Here is a 12,754-nt window from a genome sequence, read left to right as displayed (position 1 = left end):
AAATCCAGAGGTAAGCATAAAACAATATCTAAAATTGTGCTAAACGCATTCTTTGAAAATCATTTCGAGGAATTAGTTCACGAGTCAAGTTGAATAGTAAACGGTTGTGAAAAGACACTTGACGTCTTAGCAACAAATAATCCTGAGCTAATAACGAAAGTCAAGACGGATACAGGGAATAGTGAACACAGGGTTGCCGTGACGATACTGATTACCGCAACTTCCAAACCAACCAAAAAAAAACGAAAAATATATCTATTCAGAAATGAAGATAAAAATTCTCTTGACGCCTTCCTGAGAGAGAATCTGAACTCTTTCCATATTACCAACTTTAACTGTTGACCGAATGTAGCTTGGATTCAGAGAAAGAGTATCGTCAGCAATTGAGAGGTTTATACCAAATAAATTAACAAATGACGCAGCTCACCCCCGTGGTATACACAACAGGTCAGAACACTGTTCCAGAAACAACAAAAAAATCATGACAAATTTAAACGAACGTAAATTTCCCAAGATTGACGATCTTCTACAAAAGCTCGAAATTTAGCGTGGACTTAAATGCGATGTGCGTGTAATAGGATTCACAACGGGGACATTGTCTCTAAACCTGGCAGAAAATCCAGTGAGTTTCTGGTCGTATGTAAAGTATACTAGCGCCAAGACACAATCGGTGTCTTCTCTTCGCGATAGCAATATAAATACTATTGATGACAGGAACACTAAAGCAGAGTTACTAAACACCTATTGCGAAAATTCTTTCACGAAAGAAGACGAAGTAAATATTCTTGAATTCGAATCAAGAACAACTACCAACATGAGTAAATTAAAAGCAGATATCCTCGGGGTAGTTAAGCATCTTATGTCACTTAATAGAAGCAATTCGCCTGCTCCAGTCTGTATGACATTTTGGTTACTGTGAGTGTATGCTGAAGCAATAGCTCCATACTTGACATGTGCGGTTGGACCCGGTGGAGGATCGAGTCCTGCTTCGGGCATGGGTGTGTGTATTTGTCCTTAGGATAATTTAGGTTAAGTAGTGTGTAAGCTTAGGGACTGATGACCTTAGCAGTTAAATCCCATAAGATTTCACACGCATTTGAACATTTTCCATACTTGACAATCATATACAATCACTCGCTGGGCGAAAGATACCTACCTAAAGACTGGAAAGTTACAGAGATCACAACATTATCCAAGCAAGTCAACAGGAGTAATCCACTAAATTAAAAGCCCACATCACTAACGCCGATATGCGGCAGGATTTTGGAATAGGTAGTGTGTTGCAACATTATGAATTACCTCGAAGAGAAAGGTCTATTGAAACACTTTCAACGTGGATTAGGAAAACATTGTTCCTTTGAAACACTACTAGCTCTACTCACACGATGTGTTGAGTGCCATCTATAAGGGATTACAAATTGATTACGTTTTTCTAGATTTCCAGAAGGCTTTTGACACTGTACCTCACAAGCGGCTTATAATAATATTGCGTGCTGATGGAATATAATCTCAGTTATGCGACTGGGTTCGTGATTTCCTGTCAGAGAGGTCACAGTTCGCAGTAACTAACGGAAAGTCATCGAGTACAGCAAAAGAGATTTCTGGGATTGCCCAAGAGAGTGTTACAGGTCCTGTGCTGCATCTTATCTATATAAACGGTGTAGGAGGCAATATGAGCAGTCGTCTAAGGTTTTGTGCACATGACGCGCATAAAACTGTTCGTTGCACATTTTTGACGTGGTTTTCACATTTCGGAAATACCATTTTCGACTATGTTATGATGATTTGAAAACGGGTCTCTGCCCGAAACAAGTGAATAAATTTTTTAAAAAAGTAAAATTGTCAACTTTGGACTGGTTTTTCATTTTTCACGTAGAAAATGTGGTTGGGAAGGCAACCAACCACTGCGTTTTATTGGCAGGACACTTAGAAGATGCAACAGATCTACCAAAGAGACTACCTACACTCAGCTTGTCCGTCCTCTCTTGGAGTAATCCTGCGCGGTGTGGGATTCGTACCAGGTACAATTAGTGGAGTACATAGAGAAAGTTCAAAGAAGGGCAACACGTTTTCTATTATCGAGAAATAGGGAAGAGAGTGTCACGGACATGATACAGGATATGGCGTGGACATCACTAAAAACGAAGGCGTTTCTCGTTGTGGCGGGATCTTCTTACGAAATTTCAGACACCAATTTTCAACTCCGAATGCAAAAATATATTGTTGATGCCGACCTACATAGGGAGAAAAGGTCGTCATTATAAAACAAAGGAAATCAGATCTCACACGGAAAGATATAGGTGTTCGTTTCCGTCCGCGCTGTTCGTAAGTGAAATAACAGAGAATTACGGTGGAGATGGTTCTATAAAACCGTTGCCAGGCACTTAAGTGTGATTTGCGAAGTAACCATTAAAAGCGGTGGCTTGTTATTTTCAGTTTACTATTCTTTGCTGTAGGGGCTACGATTTTTGATAGTTTTTGTCTAAACCAGCAAGGCAAAACAGAGGCCACTACTTCCACCACATCAAGTGGATTTAGTGCTCACGTACTCACACTGAGCCGTGAACACTTCCCAGTTTATCAGTGGGGAATAACTGAACAAGATTCCTACGGTGCCATGCGTGCAATGGTCGTGCCAGGTGCGCGATACTGAATCGTTAATGGCGCGAGACCTGCACGACCTTATAGCAACCATTATAGTTCTGCATTATTCTGTTACACTAGGGGTGAGTTCACGTAATGAAAGAGAGAGAATGTATGATTAACGGACTCCTTTATTAAACAGTTGAGAATCGAACAATAATACAACCAAATAGGGGTGGGGGGAAGAAAGATTCGAGTTCAGCAGCCTGCCCCAACGTACGTTCATAACAATCCACGATAGCAGGAGGAAAGGAATTTTAGTAACGATCGCCGTATTATCCGTATTATCAGATGGGATCCAATTTCCTAAAGGAAGGGGTTGCAGGCATGCAAAGACCACCACCAGGAATCAGCCAAAGACTAAGAAGATGCTGCTGTGCGTGAATCGCTAGGTAGCCTCCCGTGCTAAAGCAATAAAACCCACAAGACGCGAAATTTTCACAATGACCTATTAGGTTCCCTCTGGGCCTCCGGGAGCGAATCTGCAGTGCACGTCGGCGCTCATGCTTACTGAACTTCATCTCCTGGAATCGGCAACTCCGGTCTCCGGCACGGTCACACTAGAACTGCCCTTCTGCCCCTTTGTCCACCAGCCATCCGCGGAGGGCGGTTGGCGCCCGCCAGCGAAAACCGTGCGCGCACCTGAACTGGCCAATCATAGGGTCGGAATTTCACAGGGAGGCGACATCGCGACGTTAAAATTGAGCAGAAATAGCGGTTACAAGGTTGGTAAACAGGTTGGGGAACTGAGAACAGGAGAAACTACTGAATGTTCAAACGACACCACGTGCCACCCTGGCGATCGGAAAAGGGATGGGAAACGGGAAGCCATCATGGCTGCCAGGAAGACTGCCGCCCTCGCCCATAGATAAAGAAATTTCTAGCGCCAAGCTCCTCTCACAGATCAGTGTGAGACAAGCTGTAAAAATCGCCAAATAAATCAGGCAACCCATAGAAATTATTAATATTGCCTGAATTCTTATTTTACCGAATACCAGAATGCTGGGATTGGAAAAATGTAATACGAGCACTAAATGGTGAATGGGGTGCACGTGTTTCACCCTGTAGATGTAGATGTAGATGCTCCTGTCAAGCTTTCCTGCGATGGCAGTTACCGCAACGCCCACGCCGTGTACGAAGTCGTACGCAACATTCTTGAGTTTAGGAAAGCAGAATACCTTGACACGCTCTGCGGCTTTCTTACACGAGTATAACCTTCAGTTTTTCAAGTACTACTCTAAATGGTGACGACGCTGTTAGACGCTTCGAGACGTTCTCAGAACAGCAAACTCGGCCTCCGTCCCGAAAGCCGTACCCCGTAAGCAGTCGCCACTTTACATGCTTATGGCACCGCGCACCAAAAGGAAACCCAGATAAATAAGAAGCAGAAATTTTTGCGCCGAGGCAGTAAAGTGCGGTCGCCCGCTGAGGCAGTAATTGCGGGTAATGAATATTTAATGCCGGCACCGCCTGCGCCTCGGCCTCCACCGCAGCCTCCTGAGCGGGGCGTCAGGGTAATTTGTGGCCCCGGCCGTCGGCGGAGAGCGGCCGCGCCGTAATTGATTTCACGTGTGATTATACGAGTGCCCGCCATAACCTCCCCCGTTTCCTTTCGCGGCCGTAACTCACGCGCGGCGCTGGACGCCGCGCACCGGCTGCCGATGCTCCCGCCAGCCCGGCCGGCTTCCGCGTCCAGAGCCCTCTCCGGAATGGCGGCATTATACTTGCTAAGTGACACCGCGCCAAATTACGTGAGCCTCGAGAGCCGCGCCGCCGGCCGCCTCCCAGTTCCTATTCAGGCGGCGTACGTTCGAGTCTTGGTTACGAATTTGGAAAGTATCGATTACCGATCCTGCCTTGCTGACGTAGATATCGTGCGTTCACAAAACAGTTAGCAAACCACGCTGTTATACACTGAAGAGCCAAAAAAACTGGTACACCTGCTTAATATCGTATAGGGCCACAGCCTGCTCGCAGAAGTGCTACTATACGACATGGCATGGACTCGACTAATGTGTAAAGTAGTGCTGGAGGGAACTGACTCTCTGAATCCAGCAGAGATGTCCATAAATGGAGGTCTCTTCTCAACAGCACATTGCAAGCCATCACAGATATGATCAACAATGTTCATGTCTGGGAGTTTGGCGGCCAGCGGAAATGTTTAAACTCAGAAGAGTGTTCCTGGAACCACTGTGTAGCAACTCTGGACGCGTGGGGTGTCCCATTGTCCTTTTGGAATTGCCCAAGTCCGTCGGAATGAACAATGGACATGAATGGATGCAGGTGATCAGACAGGATGCTTACGTACGTGTCACCTGTCAGAGACGTAACTAGACGTATCACGGGTTCCATATCACTCCAACTGCAACTGTGAATCCAGCACGGCTGCCCATAAATCCGTAAGAGTACGAGGTGGTGGAGACCCATTCTCAAGAGCACATTACAAGGCATCCCAGATATTATCAACAATGTTCATGTCTGGGAGTCTGGCGGCCTGCAGAAGTGTTTAAACTCAGAAGAGTGTTCCTGGAACCACTGTGTAGCAATTCTGGACGCGTGGGGCGCCGCATTGTCCTGTTCGAACTGCCAAAGTCCAACGGAATGTACAATGGACATGAATGGATGCAGGTGATTAGACAGGATGCTTACGTACGTGTCATATGTCACAGACGTAACTAGACGTATCAGGGGTCCCATACCACTCCAACTGCACACGCCCCGCACCATTACAGAGCCTCCACCAGCTTCTACAGTCCCCTACCAGGGTGCATAGATTCATGAGTTTGCCCCCATAAACGTGCGCGTCCATCCGCTCGATACTATTTGAAACGAGACTCCTCCGAGCAGGCAACATGTTTCCAGTCATCAACAGTCCAATGTTGGCGTTGACGGCCCCAGGCGAGGCGTAAAGCTTTGTGTCGTGCAGTCATGAGGGGTAAACAAGTGGATCCTCCGCTCCGAAAGCCCATATCGATTATGTTTCGTTGAACGGTTCTCATGCTGCCACTTGTTGATGGTCCAGCACTGAAACCTGCAGCAATTTGTGGAACGGTTGCACGTCCGTTAGTTGAACGATTCTCTTCAGTCATCGTTGGTTCCTTTCTTGCAGGATCTTCTTCCGACCGCAGCGATGTCGGAGAATTGAAGTTTTGCCGGGGTCGTGATATTCACGGCACACTTGTGAAGCGATCAGACGGGAAAATCCCCACTTCATCGCTACCTCGGAGGTGCTGTGTCCCATCACTCGCACGCCGACTATAACACCACGTCCTAACTCACTTCAGTCTTGATAACCTGCCATTGTCGCAGCAGTAACCGATCCAACAACTGCGCCAGATACTTGTCTTATACAGGCGTTGCCAACCGCAGCGCAGTTTTGTGTCTGTTTACATATTTCTGTATTTGAATACGCATGCGTATAGCAGTTTCTTTGGAGCTTAAGTGTAAAACACCAGCTCATCAAAAGTATCCTCACACCTATCGCTGGACATCAATATGGTACGCGTCCACCCTTCGCTTTTCTGACCGCCTGAACGCTGATCGGAACACCATCAGTGAGGTGTTCGAGAATCTGTAGAGAAATGGCAGCATATTCTTCCTCAACAGGTCAAACCAGACAAGGCAGTGAGATGGATCCAGGGGTCTGGAGCGAAGTCGATAATATAACAAATCCCAAAACTGTTCAACTGTGGTCGGGTCCGGGCTCCGGGAAAGCAAGTCCATTTCACAAATGTTATTCTCTACAGAATATTGCCTCACAGAGGCTGCTTTGTGATAGGGTGCTGATACGAACAGTAATTGTCTCCGAACTGTTGCTCTGTCGTAAGCTCTGCACAATATTGTAAAATTTAGTCGGTGTTGTTGTTGTTTCGTTGTGGTCTTCTGTCTTAAGGCTGGTTTGATGCAGCTCTCCACAAGAATGCGAAAAACTGACCGGTCAGAACTGATACCGGTATTTTACTACCAACCGAGTAAAAAAACGAAATCATTTATCCACATTAGCAGTGCTAAAATTTTTCGTTTTTAAACGATTTTTTTAAAATAAAGGAATAGTTTTAATCGTAAAATTCACATTGGTTTGAAATATTGCCTTATTATAAAAATGGGAAAAGCGATCAATACCATTTTAATAGCAATACAGACAAAACGAGCAACAAACACATGATACAAACACTGGTGCACTAGTGCTGAGACGATAAGGTACGTTTTGCTGTGTGTCGCGGTACTCAAGACTTGCTCCCACTTGGTCTCTGTTTTATACGGTAACTTCTATCTGTCGTCTCTGGACGTTCGTTGTATTGCAGAATGGAAATATTTTTACGAAGCGACTTAGCAGTGATGTACAATGCTTCATTTGATTTAAGAGATTAAAGATTCGTTTGATATTTCTATGAAATAACAAAAAAGGGAGGAAATTGTGGTAACAGTAAGAAATTAAAATAATAGCAACAGTTCATTCAAAGGAGGCAATAAAAGTAGAAAGTAGCTGACCTGCTGTCTGTGTCTACTGCTTGTAGCCCTCTTAAACGGACAAATTAATACGTAAAATATGTTTCTCTAGCCACAGTTTTCACCCTTTAGAACTAAATATTCATAATGCCCAAATAGTGGTATGATCCACGACTACACGGTTTTCGAGCAGAGTTTCAAAAAATTACAATCAATAGGAGAACACTGGTGATTTTTGTAATATTCAACCACTTATCACCTTTCGAGAAAAGCAACGAACAGTGAACGGATTAAGTTTTCTTTTATTTGCCTATTTAATTTAATATATTGAGTCTCTCTATCTTCAATCTGAGAGAGTAAAAATTTTTTAATGTTGGATTTCTACGTTTATTACTTGAAATCATAGGAATAAAGAACCGAAAATCGATTACCTCAGAAACTGGTTATTTTGCGTGCTTTTAACAGTCGGGTTAAACTTGCGTGGAACAAAATCGATATAATGGAAAACCGGTTCTTCCAGCGATAACAACCATCCCCATCTCTCCGTGCAACTCATCACGTGAAAGCCTACAACAACTAATGCAACCTACATTCTTCTGAATCAGCATACTGTATTCATCTCGTCTTCCGATACAATTTTTACCCCTCACACTTCCGTGCAGTACCAGATTGGTGATAACTTGACGAGTCAGAAAGTGTCCTATATGTTATTTCTTATTTCACTCAAGTTGTGCTACAAATTAAATGTATATTAGATGTTAACAAATTTGTCTCTCTGTGAAACACTTTCCTTGCCATTACCAGGCTACATTTTATGTCCTCTCTATGTCGGTGATGATCAGTTATTTCGCTGCCCAATTAGCAAGACTCATCTACTACATTCAGTGTCTCGTTACCTAATCTAATTGCCTCAACATCACCTGATTTAATTTGACTACATTGCATCATCGTTGTTCTGCTTTTGTTGGTGTTCATCTTAAATACTCCTTTCAAGATGCTGTCCATTCCGTTCAACCTCTTTTCCAGGTCATTTGATGTCTCTTGATGAATTACGATGTCGTCGGCAAACCACAAAGTTTTTATTTCTTCTCGCTGAACTTCAATGGAAATTCAAAATTTTTCTTTGGTTTCTTTTAGTGCTTGGGCAATGTACAGACTGGATAATATCGTAGACAGGCTTCAACCCTGCCGCACTCCCTTCTCAACCACTGCTTCTCTTTCACGCACCTCGACTGTTACAGCTGTTGTCTGGTTTCCACGCCAGTTGTGAACAGCGCTTCGCTCTCTGTATTTTACCCCTGCTACCTACAGAATTTCAAAGAGAGTCTTCAAGGCAACATTGTGAAAAGCTTGCTCTAAGTCTACAAATGCCTTAACTTACTTCTAAGGGACGTCGTAGGGTCAGTGTTTCATCGCATGCTCCTACGTTTCTTTGGAATTTAAACTGATCTTCCCGGGGTCAGCTTCTACCGTTTTATCCATTCTTTTGTAAAGAATTCGTATTATTATTTAGGAACCATGACTTTTTAAACTGATAATTTGGTAATATTCACACCTGTCAGCACTTTCTTTCTTTGTGAAGTCTGAGGGTATTTCACCTGTCTCATATTTCCTGAATGTCAGCCACTTTTTCATATCCTAGTGCATTTAGTGTTTTCATAAACACAATAAGGCGACTACAACTTAACTTCGGAAAACACTTCTATACCGTAAAACCACCAGGTCCGTAGCTAACTTTACTGCTGGTACTACACCTGATGGTATTTAAGGAAAGAAAGAAAGCAAGATTCTGGTTTAGCCTAACGTCGAAACAAGGTTTTTAGATACGAAGCGTAGACTGAGACTGGATAGGGATGGGGAAGGAAACTGGTTGCGCCCGTCCCTGCATTTGCCTGAAGTGATGTAGGGAAATTATGGAAAACTTAAATCTTTATGGCAGGATGCGGATTTGATCCGTCACCCTCCGGAATGCGGGTTCAGTGTTCATTGCACTACCTCGTACGGGGGCAGATTTTTTTTTCCCAGACTTTCGTCAAACTTACTGGATTGCCGCAGGGTATAGCGTTATTCATCATTCCGAATCAATCGTTTCCAGTCATTCACTGACCAGTGGCGTTGCTTTTTTACACCGCCTTAAGGGTCGCTTAGTATTAACTGTACAGATATGACGTTAATGCGGAACTGTTCGACCATGATACCCCATAGTTTTTAACTCTCTATACACGGTCATTGTGTTAACTAGACTGCTGAAAATAACGAGTGATTCCTTCCGCTGACTTCGTGCGATGTTTTACAACCATCCTCTCCAATGCTCGATGGTCCATGACTGTCAGTACATGTCTGCCTGGTCTTTGTTTGGCTTTGATTGTTACTCCACGTCTCCCAGTCGCATTCCTGTCAACAATCCACTTAGGAAGCTTTAGAGGGGTTCAATGCCTCTGATGGATTTGTTTTTCACTTGTCCAATGACTACTTTCAAAGCCACTGAGCTCTCTTGATCGACTTGCTTAGCCGTTACCGCTTCTACACCTACATCCCAATACTAACCGCTTCTTTTTACGAGGGTCACTGCAAAAGAAATGCACACTATTTTTGTAAAAATACAGTTTTCATTCTGCATGTGTGAAAGTTTTACAGTGTGTAGATACATCATTGCCGCTTGTTTTCAAACTTAGTTCAACCTGTTCACGTGAGTGGCGCCGTCACAGCATGTCTTCAAGATGGCTGCCACACTTGACGTTCGTCAGAAGCAACGTGCTGTCATAGAACTCCTGTACTGTGAAAATGAGACAGTGGGAAACACACACAAGAGGTTGAAAAAAGTGTATGGAGATGCTGATGTCAATCGCAGTACAGTTAGTCGGTGGGCAATCAGGTTACATGATGAAAGCGGGCACGGCAATATTGAGGATTGTCTTAGCAGCGGCTACGGTGTTTTTCGATTCCGAAGGACTCTTCTTGCTTGTGGACATGATGCCAAGTGGAAACTTCAAGCTCAAATGAGTCCGACCACATCGGTAAAAGCAGGATGTTTTGCTGTTGCACGACAATGCACGGCCACATGTCAGTCAAAAAACCGTGGAAGCGATCACAAAACTAACACTGAAACACCCGCCTTACAGTCCTGACCTGGCTCCATGTGACTCATCTCTTTTGGAAACTGAAAGAATCTCTTCGTGGAACAAGGTGTGAAGGTGATGACTCCCTTGTGCGCGCTGCCAAACAGTGGCTCCAACAAGTTGGTCCAGAATTTTACCGTGTGGGTATACAGGCGCTTGTTCCAAGATGGTGTAAGGCAGTTGAGAGGCATGGAAATTATGTGGAGAAATGACAATATTGTTCCTAAAGGATGTATCTACACAGCGTAAAACTTTCAAACATGTAGAATAAAAGACGGATTAAAAAAAAATACTGTGCATTTCTTTTGGAGTGACCCTCGTATACTGGCGGGTCCGCCTGTCGTGACATTTGGACGTCAATTCCACATTATATAAGGGTGTCCGGATACTTTTTATGATGTGATGTATACATAGAAGGTAATTTTCTTTAATGCTGCCTCACACATGTGACACTTACCTGCTTGGGCGAAAGCAGAAGGTTGCATTGGCAGACTGTGTCACTCAAACAGAACTCAGAATGAGGCAGCGTGCCGTGTGGTTTCCGCAGAGTTCGCTGCTGGATTCGCTCATGTTCTTAACTTACATACGAGATCTTCCAGTGACTTTGAAGCATGGTTCAGAGCCTGATGTTCCTGCACCTACTTCTGATGAGTTGACTGAAAACTCATCAAAGAATTTTGAGACCACTAGTGCTCCAAGTGCCAGTGGACAGAAATAAAGCATAGAAGACATAAAAGAAAGCTCTAAATTCTTTGTCTGTAAATAATAAAAATACGAAGAAACCTAATTGTGCTGCTACAAAACATTATTATCTCAAAACGCATTAAAAAAAACAAAAAATGTATAGTTCTTTGTAGACCATTGGAGATAGCTAACATAATTAGGTGCAATAGGTTTTGTTAAGAACCGCCATAAGAACTGTGGTAGCAAAGAAGGGTAACACTTATTTTCGTTAAGTATAAAACTACCATTATGATATATGGTGTGATGCTAGATTCACGAAAGCTTTGTTTCGGTATGGAAAATACAGTTTTTATGGATTCATAGTATTCATGAATGGGATGTAGTCTCTACACAGCGTCAAAACAGCGATTCAAATCATTATATCAATTTCCCTCCATCAAGTTTTCCACACACGAACGGTTTTTCCCCATCAAGTCTTTACAGAAGTTCATTTTACATGTTGAAAGATGATATGAATTTGTGAGTCCGCTTGCTGCTCAAACAGAAGTTTTGTGTCTTACATGATGTGCAAAATGGTTCAAATGGCACTGAGCACTGTGGGACTTAACTGCTGAGGTCGTCAGCCCCCTAGAACTTAGAACTACTTAAACCTAAGGACATCACAGAAATCCACGCCCGAGGCAGGATTGGAACCTGCGACCGTAGCGGTCGCGCGGTTCCAGACTGTAGGGCCTAGAACCACTCGAACACCCCGGTCGGCTATGTGCATTAAAGTATTTGTGTACATTGTTGTGGCATGCACGACACGAAAATTGTTTACGACAAGAAAGTGGACTATGTCTTGGTAAGATTGTTTTAACCATGCAATTTATTTATAATATACTTATCAATCTAATGTAAATTATCAAAAACCGCCTGCGGAACTAGCATAATCCATATGCTTTAGATAAAATGTATCACTTTGACGAGTTCTGATTAGCTTGGAATAACTGTTTCATTGCATAAGAGTATGGAGTCACTTTTCTTGATTCAGTCACATTGTTAACTGGTGTCACATCACTTCCTCGTTCTCCTATTCATTCCTGTAGTGGTAACTACACTCGGAAACTGAGGTGCGAGGCACTTGAAACTGCCGATTATACGTCGTCAACCACTGCTATGCTCCCTTCAGCTCCTGTATAGTGATATTTCGCCGTCTGATTCGCTCATTACACCGCCGTAATCATGTGACGTCACTCGCAGAAAAAGAAGGCCGTTACAACGTTATTCTGCATGTATAATGAGCTATAATTAGCATCGTATTTCTCTCTCATACCTACTATAAAACCTAAGGAGAAACAAGGGGTAGGAAGAGAATTTGATCCAACGTGAAATATGTGAGCGATATAGTCTGCAGTACACTCTAATTAGGACAAGGAAAAGGTTATTTTGAGACGAATGCTGTGAAGGTTAAAGACGACAATACGTGGTACAGGCTCTCGAAAGTTATGAATGAAGAAGTCATCGGTATCAGCCGTCTATTGTCTACTGCTTTGTGAAAGTGTCCTGCAGATTTCTCTGTGTTTAATTGTGCCCTTGACGTATAAGCGCATATGCTGATTCGTCATGTATCCTGAACGTCTACTATTTACCTGTGTTGCTTTTCCCAAGAATTTTTCTTACCAGTTGAAAACCTGCTGAAAAAGTCCTTGGAACATTACCGTCCATTCACCTGGTTAAGGTACTATGTCGCTGCAACTGCCGGCCGTAGCGGCCGCCAGTGACTGCGGGCAGTTGACTACTGCTCTTAGGTAAAGCAACGGAACATATGTCGTTGTAACTGCTCGGCAGTCAGCGGTCGTGACGTCATTGCGACTGAC

The sequence above is a fragment of the Schistocerca gregaria genome, chromosome 4 (assembly GCF_023897955.1).
Source record: "Schistocerca gregaria isolate iqSchGreg1 chromosome 4, iqSchGreg1.2, whole genome shotgun sequence".
In the NCBI taxonomy this organism is placed as follows: Eukaryota; Metazoa; Arthropoda; class Insecta; order Orthoptera; family Acrididae; genus Schistocerca; species Schistocerca gregaria.
The sequence above is the reverse complement of the archived record's forward strand: the minus strand, read 5'-3'. Positions refer to the sequence as shown.